We start from the raw sequence: 5,280 nt of genomic DNA on the forward strand, positions 1-5,280 counted from the left end.
ATGAGGAACGTGGACTCAATTTTCAAGTTAACTTAAGCCACTTAGAAAAATTGGGGCAAATTGAGCAGTATTCCTTTCTCACACTGATGGACCAAGTTCAGTTTTGCAAAGCTATATTTTTTTTTATTGATGCCATTTGTAACTTGTACATCTTCATCGAGGAGTTCATACCATAGGAATACCCTTTTAGAGGAGCTGACTTAAGTCATTTTCAATAATCAAGTAAAGGAGAAAAGACATTGTAATTCTTTTTTTTTTTTTTTTCTCATTCATTTTGTTCCAATTTCCAAGGAATGTGTATGTGGGAGTCATCATTGATCAGGAGATATGGTAGTTCTGAGTTGAAGTATGTATCTGTATGTATCTGTACATTTTAAGTGATGCTGATTCTTAACATTTCATTCCTTAGTAAAATAAACACTTGACCTTGGTGTTGCATACAGTTATTTGAAAAAATCTTCCATGTAACCTTGTGTATTCTGCAAAGCACATCTTAGAAGATGAGGTCGCTGATGCTCACTCAAAAGCTGAAGAGATTCTCTAGTGCCAAGGCAGGAATGGAGCCCCTTCCATTCCCGTCCTGTGGCAAAGGAAGTCATTGAAAATAACACAGGGGTCATCAACCCTCCTCCTGGACTGAATACATATTTTACTGACATCGTTTACATATTGTTTCTCAAAGCACAGTACCCAGAATCACCTCAAATTCCTGGTTAAAAGAAAGATAACATTAGCTTATCTGAAACAGGGTTGGAGGAGGCAGTCTTGGAATCTGCACATTAACAAGGCTTTCACATGATGTGCATGCTTACTAGAATCTGAAATCCACCCCATGGGGTTAAAATGTTTGGTTTGCCTTTGTTGTAGAAGCCATTCTCTTGCTTAGGGAAATTGTTTGCAATGTGTGGGTAACTGGCATTGCTTTGTTTCTCCACAGAGTGAATTTGTTCTATCTGTAAGTTTCAGTTACTTTCTCACTAAAATAGCTTACATCTGGCCGAACTATCCAGGTTAGCAAGATGCCTGGATGTTCCTGAAACCTTCTCTCACTGAACATCTTGACCCACATAGGTGGACTCCTTTAAAGGAGACTGCAGATCAGGTTAAACAGCAAGGGCTGTCCTTAGATTTACTCCTCCTGCTGGATTTGAGGCAGTGGGCAAGGTGACAGAACACCTCTGTTTGCTACAGAGCCTACAGCAACTTTTCTTGGCTAGGCAATTTGCTTTAACTGTCTACACCTTGATAACCCTTTTCTCCCCCAAGTGCTAAATTTGATATCTCCTTTAAACTGCATAAACATTGTAACGAACATAGAACTTAGCCATGCAATAACCCTCAGCTAATGGTGGCATGAAATGTAAAAGGGCATTCTGCGGTCTCTGTTGCTTCCTTACATTCTGCCCTATGTAGTCCTAGTGCATGAGTTTCAAGGTGATCATGTTCCAGTTACCTGGAGTGGAACACTAGGTGAGAAAACTTGGTAAGGTATAATGTATAAAGAGAAATAAAATGCAACATCATTACCATGATTGTCATGAAAAGCGATGTCAAATCAAGTTCTCTTGTTAAGTTTGTTTAAAGGGGCAAAACCAAGGCATTTTTCAGGAGAAGAAAACCTAAAATACCGGATTCCATGGTTCTGAAATAGTGCATGCTCATGTAATTTTCCCAGAGCCTTCATTTTCTAAAATCTCTTTATACAGAAAACTATTTCTTCCATCTCTAGTTTCATTGTTGTATGCATATTCTTGACCATTAACCCAAACCGTAGACATGGATAAGGGGCCAGCAGTATCAGAAACACCCAGGTTTTTTGCTGAACCTAAAGGGAGCTTTAGACCTTGCTGCAAAGAAGGGAGGAAGGAAGAGGAAACTGGTGTGACTGGTCAAGCTTCTCAATCCTCTTCAGTTTCCTTTCCATAAAATCAAAGGGGATTGTATCAGATTATGTTTAGTGTAGTTACCAGGTCTAAAGCTAAGCCTCCATGAGACCTTTTAGGAGGGGAAGGGAAAGGAAGAGAAATATAAACTAGGAGAGATAAGTGGAGGAGGAGTGAGAGGAGGGAAGAGAGGAAATAAGCAAATGTGTGGCTGAGAGGTCATCTCACCAATTACCTTGGCTGTGATCCCGTGATACTGAGCAAAGGATTACCTAATGCGGTATTTGGAGGAATTAAATAAATAGGTAAGTAACTAAATAAATCACAAGAATCATAACTGGTTTCCTCACAGTCAAAAGTGATTTAATATCTACTTGGCCCTCGGTTAGTTTCATGAATAATTCATGTATCCCTTTAGGTACTACCTGTGGTTGATCGAGTTATGTGGCATCGCTGATATGGGCAGTGTCATGCTTGGCTTGTAGAAGCCAGTAAATTGAAGGTGGTTTAAAGGAGGAATGTTAGAGATGGCTGTGATAAATCTGAAAAGTTATTTCAGTTCATTTAAAAAGCCTCTGAAATACAAATAACAATTCCAGTGTCAATGGGAGACTCTTACCCTGTCCAGTGTCTTTCTTTGTTTGCTAATAACTGTGAAAGTTATCTCTCACCTGCAGAGTCAGAGAAGTTTTATATGTAATAACACATACATGGACACTGTCTCGGCCAAAATGAAAGTTCCTTGACCGCGTCTTATTGTATCGATTCTACCCTCTAAATATTCTCTACTGGAGGATAAATGACTATGGATATTTAACAAGATTTTAGGAGAAATCAATATGCATGTATTTACTGGCTGAGTTTAATTTTTAGAAGGGAAAAAAACCTGCACTGTAAAGGCTAATAAAGCTTAGATTTATTTGTGTGTGTTGAAGAACAGTTGGAAAGGAAGGGTTTTTTTAAGTTCAGTCAGCCAGAGAGATCACTGGAGGGAGCTCTAACTTCACAACAAAACCAGAACTGAACTCTTTCTACTGTCCTCAAATTTTACCTATAGCCAAAGGACACCCCCCCCCCTTAAAAATCATTAATAAAATGAAAAGGGTCTGGAAAAAAATGTGTTTGGGGGGCATCATATGCCACTGTTACTTACAAATAAAGACAGGACCACTATTCAAAACCAGCAATATTTAAACAAGTCAAAAATATGGGATTATATATAAGAGCTACATTATACACTTTCTATGATAAAAAATACATAGAAAATATGCTTTATGACTATCAGATCCAGCTCCCCCTTACAGCAGTGTAGACCCACGGTGAGCACCATGATCCAGGCCAGCCAGGCAGAAGCTGGCGTTGCTGTTCACATAATTAGTGTGACAAGCTCTTTGGTGCTCTCGGCGGGGGGATGGGGGGCACTTTGTACAGAGGAGTGGGTGATATCCTGAGTCCTGTGCGTGGGGCACTTAGCTTTTCAGAGGGTGAGTGGTGTCCTTGTTCCCCTGGAATGGGAACCACAATGCCTAGACTCCTTTACTGCTGAAGTCCTCACTATCTATGAGCCTTTGGACTTTTTTTATCTTTATGTTGCTGGTAAAACAGAAACATGATCTACATGGTTTCTAAAATTTCTGAAATTTAATTTAAATTTTAATTTAATCTAAGATTTCTAAAATTTCTAGAATCTCTTCTACTTTTTCAGCTTTGCTCATCAAGTTAAAATTGTTTGTTTGCTTTTTCAGTACTGACTACAGTACACATCCAGAGTGAGTGGTACTTAGAATTTGGGCCTGCTGTTTATTTAAGTGTGTGTGTGTGTGTGTGTGTGTGTGTGTGTGTGTGTGTAACCAAAGGAGGTTTCCCTTTGTTATCCAGGAGCTCAGGGATAAGAAAGCCATGTTTCCTTTGGGATATCTAATGCTGATATGTTTCTACTTTAATTCAGGCCTGCTGTTTAGAAGCTCCCAAGATAATGTGTCCAATTTAAGAAACAAAAACAAACAAACAAAAAAAACCCTCACAAAACATTTTCTAAGATTCCTCCCTATAACACTTCTTTATCCTCCCCCCATTACTTACCTGGTCTTTTGAAAGTTGGTTCCAGCTAAGGCAAATCTATAGTAACACTCTGAAAAACATCTCTCTAGGAAGTCGAATATCTTCAGGATCTAGCCAGATTCCTGGTAGAAATTCCATTATGACCCATGTAGGCCACAGAGTAGGGACTTCTGGCTGGGATTTGTGATGGTGTCATCTGAAGCCAGGTATGCAATTTGCAGGTCCCAACGCAGAATGAAAATGCAGGACCCTTGTCACATTTCAGAGAGTGACAGCAGAGTATTCAACCAAGCACAGGGCACTTCTGAGCATGGGGTCATGTGTGACTGCACATGTCCCATGACCCACGAAGCCAGTCCTGCTAGGAATGATGGGGACTCTGGTTTCAATCTGATAGACACACAGGACTGGATTTGACTCTAGAAGTTATTACCCACAGGAAAATACAAATAAAATATAATAAAATAAAAACTAAGCTACTCCTGCCAGAGTATTTTTTTAAAAGGTGAGAAATTGTTTTGACAAAGAAGCTACGATTGTGTTTGGGCCAAGTCCTTAAAAGGATAATTAGTTAAATAGTTTTGGAAGGAGCACCATGGGAAGAGGAGGTGTTGAAATCATGTGATAATTTTGTTTATGCCAATTAAATTTTTCTATCTGAGTTGTAGTGGTTTCTTCCAAATAGTTTCAAGAGATTGGAAAGCCAGCTGGAGATACACACAGGGGCACAAAGACTGACAAGAAATCTCTTAGAGGGGCTGGCGAAGCATTGGGAAGAGGTGCTTTCAAAAGTTTGGAGGCATTTAGTTTACCTGTAATGCCCCACAGCCTTAAAATAATTAAAATAAAGTGTATGTGGTAGTTCAACTGTATAATTTCTTTGTGTTTTTTTCTCCCCTAACACTGTATTTTGCACGATCCTATTATTCCAATGGGGAGAAAATTACCTTGACAATAAATACCCTGTATTGTGACCTTTGATGTAGTATTTTGTGGTTTCAAAACAACTTCAAAACTCTTTTTTCCCTTTCACAATAGCCATTATTCTGCAGTGACTGACTTTGTGAGTGTTCCTTACCCTTCATTTTGTTTGAGCCCAGACCTCCAAGTAAATATTGTAAGTAGCATCTTATGATTTGTATTGGTTGAGATCTGGAACAGTATAGTTTCACAGCTATGAAAGTGTTTTCTGCTCTCAGCACAACTTGCTGGCACCGTGACTGCTTGAAGGAGGCACCACCATCATGGCCTTTGAGATGGTGTCTGAGAAGACTTTCCTCTAGCCAGTTATAAGCTGGGAAACTTTGCCTTAGTGCCTCTGCCTCTTCTCCCTCTT

General features: G+C 39.4%; 1 pseudogene; it reads right to left on the reverse strand.

Moving 5' to 3' along the window:
• Positions 1–234: 234 nt before the first annotated feature.
• Positions 235–321, reverse strand: LOC131831020 (small nucleolar RNA SNORD116; annotated as a pseudogene).
• Positions 322–5,280: the final 4,959 nt, after the last annotated feature.

This window comes from Mustela lutreola, chromosome 4 (genome assembly GCF_030435805.1).
Source record: "Mustela lutreola isolate mMusLut2 chromosome 4, mMusLut2.pri, whole genome shotgun sequence".
NCBI classification, from domain to species: Eukaryota; Metazoa; Chordata; class Mammalia; order Carnivora; family Mustelidae; genus Mustela; species Mustela lutreola.